The sequence below is a fragment of the Chionomys nivalis genome, chromosome 3 (assembly GCF_950005125.1).
Source record: "Chionomys nivalis chromosome 3, mChiNiv1.1, whole genome shotgun sequence".
Taxonomy (NCBI): Eukaryota; Metazoa; Chordata; class Mammalia; order Rodentia; family Cricetidae; genus Chionomys; species Chionomys nivalis.
This window is the reverse complement of record NC_080088.1, coordinates 69,718,240-69,732,387: the sequence shown is the minus strand read 5'-3', so window position 1 is coordinate 69,732,387 and position 14,148 is coordinate 69,718,240. Positions and strand designations below refer to the sequence as shown.

Genomic DNA, 14,148 nt, shown 5'->3' with positions numbered 1-14,148 from the left:
CGGTCTCTTCATAAGACAGGACTTAAATCTGTGTCCTCAGATTGTTCTTCCATTCACACACTTGGTGACATTAGGAAGTGACACTGTGTACCACACTGCTGTAGCTGCTTCATCTGTATTGGTTCTGTGAGGAAGGTGTGCTTCTGTCCTTGTTCTACATAGAAGGAAACCTGTGCCCAGGGAGGTCAGACCAACAGCCAGTCCTGACAGAGATGGGAATTGAATGTAGGCCCGAGATGCCAGGGTGTACACTCCCAGCCCCTGGAGCTGGTGGTCTTGAAGCGATAAGAGTTTTTGCTTCGTTTCTAGCCAGGACTTAGTGTTTTTCACCGGTGTGCTGTGTCGGTGGCCTTAGGTTCCATGCTGAGTAGGAGGGCAGGAAGGCAATTGTGCTGTATTGGAAACGTGGTCGCAGTAGCAGGGCCGGAGTGTCGTGGTAGCCCACAGCTACAAAGAGGGCTATTTTAGTGCCTGATATTTCAGGTGCTGGGGGAGAAGTACCCTCACTCCTTTCTCTCAGTTCATCTTCACAAGTCCTCTGGCAGTTAGACTTTCTAATCATACTCACCCATCTTACAGATGAAAACAGAGGACCGGAGAAGCCCCGTATTCCTCAGCACACTTACTAAATAGAGACGGAATTGGCCAAATCTACTTAGCCTGTGCCTCTTTATCTCAATTTCCTCCATGAAATCTCTGTGTCCCAGAGTTGCTGTGACAGATAGAGCCCATACCTCATATCTGACCACCTGCAGGGGCCACTGTCCACAGACACTATCATCAGTGAAGCCAGGCAGGTCTGAACGGTCAGAGCAGGGGACAGAGAAAACTGAAAGAAGTGGAAGGCTGTGTTTTGTGTATTCTTGCTTTATAACAGGTTATCTTTAATCTTAGGGCATATAACAGTCATTTATGCGCATGGGTTTTCTGGGTCAAGAATTTGGGTGGAGCAAAGAAGACAGGGACATTTTTCTCCCTGGCTCAAGTCTTTATGGTACGAGGCCTATGGCCTTGGCTGGGAGATTTCAGGCTGGACACTAAAGGCGTGTCATGGTGACAGGTCACAGGTCAAGATGTCTGTGTGTGCTTCTCCATATAAGATTTCTTCCCAGCATGCGCTTCGTTTAAAAGCCTTGAAAGGAAAGATGGGGGTTAGAGGGAAATAGGGAAAGGACAGAGATGGGGAAAGGAGGGAGGGGTGGAGGGAGGGAACCGAACACTGACAACCCATGCTGGCAAGGCAGCAGGTGCTAATCAGAAGTGGTGTCCTTCTGCTGCATTGGTTGTACTAGTCCTGGAGTCACCCAGGTTTCAGGGAAGGGGATTTAAATCTTTCTGCAGTGGCAAAACTCTGTAAGAGCTGGGCATATTTCTGGGGTGGTCCTCCAGAGCATAGAGTGAGAGTCTCCTTTTAACCAAGAGGAGAAAGGAGCAGATGTTTCTCAAGTCCTGTGCTGTGGGGCTGTGTGGAGCTAGATGGCCCAGGAGCTCAGCCAGTAATCCCGTGAGGAATGAATCTGGAAAATAGTCCAATCTAGGACCTTTGTGGAGAAGGCCAATAATCATCTCTCAGGCCTGCTTTATTTTATGTGACTTGGTATTCACACTGATCATAAGCTTGTTTGTGTAATTGTGATTAGATTATTATTCCTTTTATGTCACTTTGAGAGTTCTAGCTATGTTGGCTTATTGCGATAAAAGTGAGGAGTTTTGGCCTGTACAGAGGAGAGATCTTAGCCATAGTGTCGGGCAGATGAGAAACAGAGATGGATGGTCCAGCCAAGTAACCAATTCTTTCTTTTCCTTCTGTATCTATTAGAAAACCACTGGGGGAAGCATTCTATATACTTTAAGTAGAAAGGAATTAATTCAGAGCCAGAGGTGCTAACAAAATTGTTGGAAAGATGCGAGCAGTGGAGACAGAAGGTGGCATCTCGAGCTGTTGAGTTTCCAAACTGATTATTGCCACGACCGAGGGACTGTCCCATTGCCCCCTTGGTTGGTGACTGGCCATGATTGGGTTGGCTGCCAGTGCAGAGGTTGTTTGACTCTGATCGCATTCTACCCTTTGGGAACAGAGAGAGCAGCAGGAAGATTTGGCTTCCCTGTCACACACAGGTACATGTCAGTGATGGAGCCTCATCTCCTAGCTTTGAGAATGTAGGGGCATGTCATTTGCAGCGGAATGCTTGTAGTGCAAGGGACCTCAGGGCAGGGAAATGGACTCTTAGCCAATGGAGAGATTTTACATGACCCTAACACGTTCCTTTAAAAGTCCCAGGAGTTATTATCCTGAAATACTTAATGTTTATAACTCATCTTAATATTTTAGTATTTTAATTAAATGTAATACCTTCTATTTAAGTTTATTTATATAAAATTAATATGCTTAATATCCCCAAAGAGTAGGCTATTTACCTACATTGAGTTTCTTAATTGTATTTTTCTTAGTTTTGACCAGAGCTGCTTATTTGTGATGTTCCAGTTCATGTTAATCTCTTTCTAGGCTCTGTGACCTAGCATAGTTGTTCTTTTTTTACATAATTTGCTTTCAGGCTTTTAATAAACACTGATTACAGACCTGACCATGAGCCTTACTTTGGCACTGTGGAGAGAGGTCTACTCTGGATTCTTCCTGGAAGAGCCCATACTGGGAAGGAGAATAAATCAAATTTCCTAGTAAGAATAGTATAAGGAAGATCATGATGGATGTTCTACATACGTTGGGAAATCCAGGAACGAGCATCACACTAAAAGGTTGGGAGTGAGGGCCTTTGCAGACCAGCATCTTTTTAAGGGGATTAGAAAAGGCACGGGATTGTTCTGTTGTCTTAGTCCCCAGAGGCCGGGTCACCAATGGTATTTAGAGGGCATGTCCAAGAGTGCTAGATGTTCTTTTGTACAGGACATAGAGTAGATAAATAACTTACTTTCTCCTAAGGCAGTCCCACCCTGCTGAGAGTTCCTAGTATTCCCCGAGGGATATGTAGAACATGCTTCTTTGGTTGGAGACTGCAGAAATAGGAGGGACTTTGTGAGCCGAGACTTCAAGGAAGTGTCTTGATGGCAGTGGGATGTATTGACCCCGGGAACAGAGTGTTGAGGCTGGGTTCTGGAGACGCTGGAGCTATTACACAAAACCCTGGGACTTTGCGGTCTTTAGGAACTACAACGCCATGTAAGATATTGGAGCAGGGTCTTCGCGAGTACGGACCTTCCCTTCATGTACCACGTGCTCCACAAAAAGATCAGCAGTGTTTCGATTTGTTTTGTGTTGTGTTTCTTCGTGATTGAGTGCCCCAGACAAATGGTTTCCAGGACTTGGCTTAGGTGACACCTGGCCTTTGCCAGGTCTAGGGTCTTGTAGTCTGGAGAGAACCTGACAGACAGCATTAGCTCTTTGTAGAATAAACAGGGGGCATGCTGGCCTCCACGTCAATATCGCCTTCATAGCTAAACAAGAATGTGGTGGCCAGGTGGTACCAATGGGTGCCTACGCTGACCAGAGAAGCAGATCTTCCAAGAGTCCTCTGGGAAAGTGTGTTGTTTCCTCTTCTCCCTTGTAAACCATCAGGGGCCTAGATTCTCAGCCATGAGGTGTGCCGGGTACATACTGTGTCCTTCATGTTAACGTTCTTGCATCCTGAGTTGGTTGTTATTGCCACTCAGCCCAGCGTTTTGCTGACGAGAGTGCATGCACTGTGACGATGGCCACAGTTGCTGTTGGGGAGCGACTTGCTGGTCTGTGGGATGGTGGCAGCTGCAGGCTGTTCCCTTTACTCTTCTGGAGCTCCCGGTGGGTTTTTGACACTTCGGGTAGGTTTTCCATGGCTTTGGTGGTTGGGCAGGGAATCTCAGGAATGGAACTGACCAAATATGCCTATGTGTGTGAGGCGAGACCTGGTTTCATTTCTGACAGCTTTCAGGGTGACATGGAAGGGGCACGTGGATGCGTAGGGCGGCTTGGTAAATCTCCTTTTATGGATAAAGAAACTGTGGTTAAAAGAATGAAAATGACTTGCCTAGGGTCCTGAGTGAGCTGGCCTTGGGCCTCCATGGCCCCTTTAATTGTAGAACTTGAATTGCACCCCACTATGAGAGAGAGAGAGAGAGAGAGAGAGAGAGAGAGAGAGAGAGAGAGAGAGAGAGAGAGAGGGAGGGAGGGAGGGAGGAGAGAGAGAGAGAGGGGATGTGAGTGAGTTAGTTCAGCGCACATGCTGCAGGTCCTAAGTGGGGCACGTGACTTCTGGCTCAAGTACTTATTAGAGGACTATGTAAGATGGACAGCGTGGTTTTATCTGCCAAGAAGCCTTTAAACAAGGGAGGCACGCGAAAAGCTTTGTCACTGCGAAGAACCACAGAAACATTCCGTCATGGTTTGGATGTCTGTGCACTGGTCATTGTTGGGCCCAGCTTTAGCGAACGCGTAGGTTAGTGAAAATACTCCTGTTCCTACACGTCATCCCCAAGGGTTCACGTGTGCACTGTACCGTGAGGAGATCAGGTGCCTGCGACTCCTTTGTTCTGTGTGTGTTGGGATTGTCCTCACCCCATCTGTGCACACCAGGCACCTGCAGGTCAGAGGGCAGCTGGGACTTCTCAGGTCACTTAACCACTGTCTGGATGCTGGTGTCAATCAATATGCAGAGACTAATTCTTTCCCTTCTTCTCATGGTCTGGAACATGGTTTTTTCGTTTTCTTTCTGTATCCTTGACTGTCTCGGTTGTTGTCAGAACGCAAAGGCCCGGGATTGCAAAGTTTCTGAAGATAAACCTTAAGATATTAGGAAATAAGTTGTTCGTAGAATTTGGGGCTCAAACTGTGTTTCTCAAACTAAATTACAAAAGAAAACTCTGGGAATTTTATGCATGTACACAATGAAAGATCAAATACATTCTGGCTCCCCCAACCTCTCCCCATGCCTCTCTTCCTCTGATAATCCACTAAGTCCAATTAGTGACATATTTACATGGGTATGGGGCCACCCACTCAGGTATTGGAAACCTCCCAAGGGCCACACCCTCCAGTTTTTACATTCTTCTTTCTTACTCATTCTTTACTTCTGCCAGGGTGTTTGTTTGGGTTGAACATGTCCACAAGTGTACAAAGGCATGCAATTATCTTCTTTCCCATGGATGACCAAGATACAATTAATTGATAATCACTGCAGCCTGTATTGTGGCATTCTGCTAACTTGTTAGGCGAATTCATTGTCTTGAAGGTCTTTTGAGGTGGATGTTGTCCCTTTTATAGGTGAGAAAACCGAGATTTAGATAAATGAAAGAATTCTCTTGAAATGTGTTTTTATTTAAAATAGCATTACCTCATTTCCCCCTCTTTCCTCCCTTCACTCCCGCTGTGACACCTTCTCTCTAACCCCTCAAGCCCCCAAGTCACTTTTGCTTTGATTACTATTGTTATCTATGTACATACATATAATATGCATACAGCCACACAAAAGCACAACCTGCTGGATTTATTTTTGTTGGTGATGTTGGTTTCAAGGCTGTCAGTATCAGCAGAGTGCAATTTCACAGAGTCCCATCCCTAGACAAAAATCTCAGGCAACTCCTAACTTCTGGGAAAACAGGATTCTTTTTTTGGAGGAGATACTTTTGAGATAGGGTTTTTTTTTTTGTGTAGCCCCGGCTGTCCTGGACTCGTACTGTAGGCCAGGCTGGCCTCAAACTCAGATCCACCTGTCTCTGCCTCCTGAGTGCTGGGACTCAAGGTGTGTGTCACCACAGCCGTGAACATAGAATTCTTACCCCACATCCTTTATTTGGGAATTCTTTGTCTGGTACTATGCCGCATCCATACTATGTGTGCTTCTCATACAGCTAAACCTACAAAACTGTGAAGGAGGTACCTCTTAGATCCCCAACGTTACTGACATCAGAGATGGAGGGTCCTTAAAGAGTTCAGAGTGCTGATGGTTTTCAAGCCCTGGTGGAGGTTCCAGTGTGGTATGAGAGCTGGGGTGCCAACGAAGTGAGAAGTGGAAGGCTTGAAGCCTGCTGGCAGCTCTGGTTTCCCTGGGCTTAAAAACCAAACATCCCATAGTATTCACTTAAAGGAAGAATTGTGCTGAGCGATGAGAGGTTGGAAATCACCATGGTAGCCTAACAAGTCTTTATGAAGGCTACAAGGCCAAGTGGCTTAGTGTAGCTACTAGCTGTGATGGTCGCAGGGCGGAGACACCCAGCTCTGCAAGGCCTGGACTCCCTGACACCTAGCTGAAACCCTCTCTTTGAACTCACATTCCGGGCTTGGTGGGATGTGGCTGTTTGCCTTTTTCAAGAAAGTATTTGATCTGCTGAGCTCCCTCTGAGGTCTTGGGAACAGCAGCTGGAGGTTCAGGGTCATTCAGCTCTGCACAGCTGCGGAAGCCTCAGCCTAGGCTGCCCTGTGCACAGTGTCCTTGAACTGTGCCTGTCACCCTGGCTAGGTCTCCCGTTTGACCTTGGCAGTCTTGCTTTGCCTGGTTTAATTTCTGTCGAGGAAAAAGAGAACGGTTATGGCCCATATTATATTACCTTCCTGACCCAGCCTTCTAGAGACAGTGCCCGTTTAAGAACACACAGCCATTGAGTGCTCACTGGCAATGGCACAGTTATTGTCACCTACTTTTGGAGGCAGCTGTGCTACATCGGATTACTGTGCGTGTGTTATACGGAGCGTATTTTATCTCAGGGAAGTGACGTGGGTAGAAGGTGGGCTAGAAGGTAGAATGGAGAAGAAGGACATAGAGTACTTTCGGGATTGCGAGGGGTCAAGTTTGTACTGTGAACACGTTAGTATTGGCCTCTTGCTTTTATCATCTCTGGGATTTTAATAGGTTGTCTTTAGCATTCATTCCCTCTGTAATATGAGAAGAGAGTGCCTAGCTCATACGGTTATTACTGCCGTTAAATAATGCACCCCGCACAAATCTCTGTTCATGTGAACTGTAGTACAGTTGCTAACATAAAGCAAACCTTTATCACACTCTAGTTACTGCTGTTAGTGTTTCTCAGTGGGGGAGCAAAAGCTTATTTTTAAAAATCTTATCAGTGGTGTGATCATGGCTTTACTTCCGTAACAGAAACAAACAAAGCAAACACCCCCCCTTCCCCCCCGCTCTTTGATCTCAGAGCAGTTGGTTTTATTCAGGGCTTTGTGTTGCCTCTGTTTCTGTCCACCTCCCTGGACACCCCTCACCAGTGACCTGTGTACCCTGGAGACTGACTCCAGCCGGCTGCTGTCCCCAGCATGTCTTCTCAGTGCCTACGCTGCAAGCTTTCATTTCATCTACCTTTTCCTGTGCACCTTCGTGGGTGTTTTCTGCTGCAGCCACTTTTAATACCTAGCCCTATGTCTGACCCAGCCACTGGGAGGGAATCGAGGAATTATAGCTGCCCTGCACAGTAGTTTCCTTCTAACAGGGGAGACAGCATTGAACTGCTTTCAGGGGTGCATTTCTGGGGACTCTATGGCCCCTCCGTAAATGACAGTGAGTGCTGGATTCTTTGCAGGACCTGAAGAGAATCCTGACAACTAGCATGTTGGAAGAGGCTTGAGAAGAAGGCAGACAGGAGGCTTTGCTCTCTGAGCTGCTTGGGACCCCTCTTCACGGTGGTCTTCAGTGAGAAGGCTGGTATGTAAAGAGACCAGTTAACCCTTCTGGCTCACAGGGGCTCCACCTTACACGTGCATGTATGCCTGACTCCAGATGGAGCGCCTGTGAGCCAGAAGGGTTAACTGGTTGGAGATCCTTATCCTTCTCAGTATCTGCAACTTGAAATGTCTTATGCCCTTGATTAATTCATGCTTGGACGCTTCCTCAGGCTCCTTGGTAAATAGCTCCTTACGGTACATCTATTTCCCCACGGGCTTACTGCAGTGAGACTGGAGCCAGTGTCTCTAACAACTGCTCCAAGGAAAACATCAAAGGCCACCTTTCCGGAGCCAAGACTCTCAGGGGTCTTCCAGACGTCCATCTCTCTTACCTCCTTCTTGCCCAGCCTTTGCTTTTAGCTGAAAAGGGAGGTGTTTTGTCTTGAGCGGCCCTGTAGATGTATGCGACTTGGAATTTGAGACCCTGACAGCTGCTGCCAAGCTTTGAGCTCCCAGTGTGAGCAGCTTATAGACGTAACCTGTAGAGCGGGGATGGTTCTTTCTTGATTCCCAGGGCCTAGCGTTTCTTTGTCTTGTCAATGACCTCATTGCTTTTTGTATTTGTAATGGAATGCAGAGTCATTTACAAGTAATCACCCAGTAATCCCTCACACTTGGAGAATGCCTACCTCTCCTCCAGAGGGCTTCTCTCTCATTAGCTCATTTGATCCTTATAACTGCTCCAAGAAGGAGGCAGAACCACTGCTTTAATCTCCGATTTTCAGGTGTAGAAACCGAGGCTTAGAAAAGTTAAATAGAAAGCCAGAGGTCACACGTTGAGTCTAGGACAGTCAGACCTAGAGTCTCAGGGCTGCCTACTCTTCTGTTGCAGTGACCTCGGAAGTAGACATGCGGGCTCGGAGCCTCTGGCTGCCTTTTGTTGGCACAGTGGGTATTATGTTGCTCTCAAGGCAGTTTTGAGTAGAGAGTCAATGAGACCGCCTGGGAGGCATGTATGCATGGTGGAACACGCGAATAACATGAAGCCCTGTAGTCCCCCACCCCACTGAACATCTGTGAGGTCCTCCAACCCTGTGATGAGCAATTGACCTTGCTGACCCGTGTTGTTCAGAGAATTGTGCTGACCCTTCTTTGCTACAGGATTCATTCTTAATGGTCTTTGGAAGAGCCTTAGAGGGTGCATTTTGGGGTTAGGCAGGACTGGATTCTAATACTGAAGCGTGGGATCTGCATTACAGACTTCATCTGTGAGGGATGGGCTCATAGCGGTGCTGGTGGAGTAGAGGCAGGTTTGCTGGTTTTGGTTTCCCAGTGAACCAAAGTTTATTTGCTGTGCATGGTAGCACAACCCTGTAATCCAAGGTGCTATGGGGGCCACAGCAGGTGGATCTCAATCTTCAGGTACCTGGGGTATAGAAGTGAGTTACAGGATCATCTTGAGCCACTTAGTGACCCTCTGTTTCAAAGTAAAAAGGAAAGAGGGGAAAGAAGGCTGAGATTCAGCTCAGTAGTAGAGCACTTGCCTAGCTTGTCTGTATCTCTCTTACACACACACACACACACACACACAGTAAGTGGTGGGTGGGTGAAGGAGAGGAGAGACTGGATTTTGTAGGGCACTTTTGAGTCACAGGATAGCAGTGTACCTGTTGAATGTGTTACTTAGCATTGACACATTGGAAAACACTCCAAAGAATGGATTTTATCTTGGTAACAGTTGAAGGATGATGGGGTCAGGATAACGGCAGGGTTGACTGTGGACCCAGGGCTTGGATAGCTTTGTTTCTATATACGCAGTTACCTACAAACATTCCACACCAGGGAGATGAGCTTTGACATATGGTTCTCAGAAGCAGAATGGGGGCAGGAGGTTGAAGACCAGAGAGTCAGAGTTTGGTTCCATATATGGAAGAACTTTCTTGTGCAAAGATGGAATTAACAGCTGTAAGAAATATGATCTCGGTCTCATGGGAGACAGTGGGGATGCTCAGGGGGATTCAGGAACAGTCAGGCATATTGGGTCAGAGGCGCTCCATGGCTGGGAGGAAGAAAGAACCCAAACACGGAGGGCATGAACCGTCCCTTGGCTGCTAAGGGGACTACCCTCTAAATGTTTGCAAAGTAGAGGAGAAATGTGAGTCTTTTGTTCTGATTTTCACGTTTATCCTGATGCCTCCCTGCTTGGAACTTGATTTTGGAAGTTTTCAGCCCTTTCCCTCAGAAGTGTTTACAGCAGAACGTCTTATTTCTCTCTGAAATGCTCCTGCCTGTGCACGAGCGGAAGCTGTGCTCCAGACAGAACTAGGACCACTCCTTTCCCCTCCATCCTTGCTGGGGTGGGCAGGGAGGGCTGCAGCTTGGGAACTGAGTACTGAGTTCTGGTTCTGGTGTGTGGTGCCGGTGCTCTGATCCGGTTGTGTTCCCTATTTCCAGGGTCACTTATGTTTGTGTCCACATGCTTATTAAACTAGCAGTGAGTTTTCAGAATAAGCGTGGATGGACTGAAGAACTCAAAACCGCTTCTCGAGCACATAGCTGGGTAATTTGGGGCTAGCTGGTCAGTTTCTGGATAAGGAAATGTGAGCCGCCGGAGCAGAACTGACGGGCACAGCCTTGTCCGTTCAGGAACAACTGGAGAACAGTCCCCACCAGCACCCATTGATTCTCACGTCTGCCTGTCATTCTCCTTTGATTTGGCCTTGAGTCCCTGAGACCAGATTCATTCTTGATTAGCTTTCCGGCTCCGATGTAGTCATCAAACATGACACAGAAGTTTGGGGTTAGAGTTGATGTTTACACATTTTACTATCTGATTTGCCTTCCCTTCCCCTAGCAATCATGTTCTGCTAGTAGTCTGACGGCTTGACTGCATCAGGGATCCTGATGTCTGCCTCGTGATGAGAATTCATGCTAAATCAAGTGCTCAGGAAGGTCCCCAGCCCAGAGGTCTGCGGAGACTTGTTTCAGTGTCTGTGTCTCATGGGCTGCTGAAAATGCCATGTATTTTTATGTGTATTATTACGTGTAAGGTATTGATTTTTTTCCACTCGACTTAATGTTGTCTAGAATCATTGTACACAGTGCTAGGTTGTGGTAGGACACTTCAACACATTTATGTTGTATGTTCTTCTCCCACCCCAGCCCTTTCCTACCTCCCCATTCCCACCTTGAATTAGTTGCTGTCTGCATAGACAGGTTTTCTCTTCTGCGTCCATGCTATAAATACATAAGTGATTTTGTGTCTATGTAAAGTCAAGGGACTACAAATGAGAAAGAACATCCTACGTTTCCCTGAGACCGGCATAATGCTCTTCGTGTGACCATCTCCAGCTGCATCTGTTTTCCTGCAGGCGGCATAACTTTATTCTTTTTTATGAATGCCAACGTACTCCATCATGCATATATGCCACATTTTCTCCATCCACGCCTGTGTGTTCTGTTTCTTAGTTACTGTCAATGTTGCTGTACTACACACGGATGTTGGAGTATCTCTCTAGCATGGTGACTGAGAGCTTTGTTTTGGTAAGTACCCAGGAGTAGGATAGTTGGATCCCATGGTAGTTGCGAGTTTAGCTTTGTGAGGGACCTCTATCCTGGTCGTCATAGTGGCTGGACCAGTTTTCATCCCACCGACAGTGTTTAAGCGTTCTTTTTTGTCCACATACACGCAGCAGTTGTTGGTAGAGAGTGACGGACTGATTGGCGTGTTATGGAATCTCCGTGTAGTTTCCACCCGCAGTCCTCTGATGGTTGGTGACATGGACCATCTTTCGCTTGTTGGCCATCGTGTTGCATCTTTTGAAAGCGGTGTCTTCTGCCCGTTCGTTCATGGTTTGGGTTTTTCAATTTTGTGTTGGTTGCTTTGTTGAGTCCTTCGTTTATTCTAGACATGAATCTTCTCTCAGATGAATAGCGAGCGAAGGTTTTTCTCCCAGTTGGTAGGCATTTTGTGGCAGTCTGGACAGCCCCATTTCTCAGGTAGACTTTAAGCTTTCAAACCAGCCACTTCCTCTGTTGGGTGGGAGACTGTTTTCCTGGAACAGGATCCTCCCCTCCCCCCCCACCCCATCTCTCTTTCTCTCTGTCTGTCTGTCTGTCTGTGTGTTGCAGCAGCAGTAGAAGTAGCTGGTACTCGGTGTCTTTTTGTATGTCGTAGTAGTAGTGGCCGAGACTCCATGTCTGTGGGGTTAATGATTTACTCAGTTTAAGGAGGGCTGCCTTGTGTGGGGCATGTTCTTGAAGCGCCAGAGAGAAGGCTGATTTTCTGACATCCTCCAGCCTTCTTCTCCATATATGGAAATGTTTACCCACCACACTCATCTATTGGAAGGGAAGGAGGTGACTCAGGGTTTGGGAGAAGCAGGATTTGAATTCTCGTTTCCTAAAACCAAGTGGAGCCCCCTCCCCCGCCTCCTGCCCTTCCCCCTCCGTGCCTCTGCCCCTTGCTCTGGGAGGCACCTCAGCTCAGTTCCCCTCAGGCTTCTGGAGCACACCCCTGCGTCTTTCTGTCCTGGGTCAGGCTTCCTGAGAGGGAGCCAGGGCAGTGAAGGCCCCCCGCTGTGGTGGTGACCTCCTCACGTGAGTACATCATTATTGCCAATGGCATTTCTGCTAGCCGACCTGGGATGCTTGCTGGCGCAGGGACGGCGGTGGGAAATAGTGTGAGGCCCATGAGTACTTCCGTCTGGAGTGGGGACAGCTGCTTTCCCAGGGGAGCAATTCTCATGGGTAGATTTAGAAATGGGGCCAACCAGAGGAAAAATTTTATTTGTTCCTAAACCCACACCAACAGACAACAAACTTAAACAGATATTTGTTCCCACCTGAGGCCTAGTTTCGGTTGGGTAGAAAGATAATTTGCGAGTGTTGTCTGCTTACTAGGGCGAAAGATCGGACCAGAAGGGATGTGCGTGGGAACTTGGGGAGGGGCGGTCTTACCCTGCAGAGCAGAGCTATGGTTGGACTTGAAGTGTGACACGCTGGTGTGTCACATTTCTGTGGTCCACAGAGTCTGGAATAAATACTTTGCATGTATCACCGTGTGTAGATAGCATGGGTTGCCCGTGTTGCAGAGAGCCAGCCCTTAGCCAGTCCGTCTGTTGTGCTGCATAGCAGTGTGCTGTGCAGGAGGCCTTGAGAGTGTCCTTGTCCTGGTAGGTGACTCTGCAGGCTTAGAATCCAGAAGTCTCTCAGTCAGTTCCCCTGACCGTGCACCCAGTGCTGTTCTACAAGCAAGGCAGAAGAGGCCCTTGTAATGAATGGCTCTGCTGAGCTTGGGAGAAGGAGGAAGAGGGTACAGGAGGGAGCACTTGACTGACTGCTGTTCATCTGTGTCTGGCTCGGGGAGCACATCACTGCTTTCTGAGTCTTGCCTAGAAACCGTGCTGTTGACAACATGTACTTCGTCTGTGCCGAGCCCTACAGTAAGCAGTCTGTAATTACCTCTAATTTTCCCATGATAGAAGGTAGATGTTCTGATCCTAATTTACCTATAAGGAAAGCAAGGCCTAAGGAAGCGTGAGAAGCTGCCTGGGTCCCTCACTAGCCCTTGCATACAGGCTCAGTGATCTGGGTCTGTTTGACTGTGAGGACCAGGGGTTAGCGCAAGGCTAACATTTTCCCTTAACCTGCCGGGCTTCTTCTGTGTCATGCATCCGTCTAATCTTATTAACTCCCAGGTCTGTGAGTGTGTGTGTGTGTGTGTATGCAGGCTAGAGGACATCTTTAGGAGCTGTCCAGTTTTTAATTTTTTTTTTTTAATTTAAAGATAGGATCTCTTATTTGCCCAGAACTCACGAAGTACCTATCCAGTACTTGAATTACAAATGTGTGACCCCGTGCTTGTATTTCTAAAGCCTGAGTTCTAGGACTTGGACTCAGTCCTTTACTGACTGAGCTATGTCCTTGGTCTCCCAATGTTATTGACCATCAGAGTCTCTACTGCTGTACCTTGTTCTGTCGCAGGCATTGTCCCAGCACAGGGTGCGGCCTGCATAATTAAATATGCAGAGCAGCAAGGGTGTTCTAGGGGAGGAGATAAGAAATAAACCTGGAAATGAGGGGGAGTAACCAGTAATCTAGAGTCACAAAGGGCTGAACGTGGGGGAGGGGCTCCGGAAGATCTGTTGCAGTTGAATCTGAGTGAGGTGGACCAGCCATGGAAAGAACAGAGGCAAGGGCCCTGCGTGCAGGCAGTGGGCAGCCGGTACAAAGTGGGAAGAAATTCATGTGTGGTGAACTCGGGCTTGCTGTACCAGCAGCTCCAGACTGCAGGTGCAAAAGCAGCAGAGGTGAGCCTGCGTTTGCTTCCAAGTCCCCAAGTCTATGTCTGCTGCTACCCCACCCCCCAAGTTACGTTTTTATGAATGTCTTTCTGACAGCTGTGTGAGGAGTTCTTTGAAAGGTGAGGACAGTAGTGGAAGCGTGAAGCTTAGAGGCGTTTGGCACATTCCAGGTGTGTGTGTGTGTGTGTGTGTGTGTGCGTGCCTTGGAGCAGTGCTATGGCAGTGGGATGGAGGAGGGAGAAGTTC

At 47.7% G+C, this 14,148-nt stretch overlaps 1 protein-coding gene across 2 annotated transcripts in view; it reads left to right on the top strand.

Moving 5' to 3' along the window:
- Positions 1 to 14,148, top strand: part of Lpp (LIM domain containing preferred translocation partner in lipoma) — a 623,722-nt gene that overhangs the window by 38,988 nt on the left and 570,586 nt on the right. The window contains exon 1 of one of the 2 annotated variants that reach the window (XM_057763583.1): positions 9,669 to 9,752. The exons of the other annotated variant lie outside the window; for it this stretch is intronic. The gene's annotated coding sequence lies outside the window, so the exon portion shown is untranslated. Of the gene's footprint in view, positions 1 to 9,668; positions 9,753 to 14,148 lie in introns of those variants that run through there. 2 annotated transcript variants of the gene reach the window in all.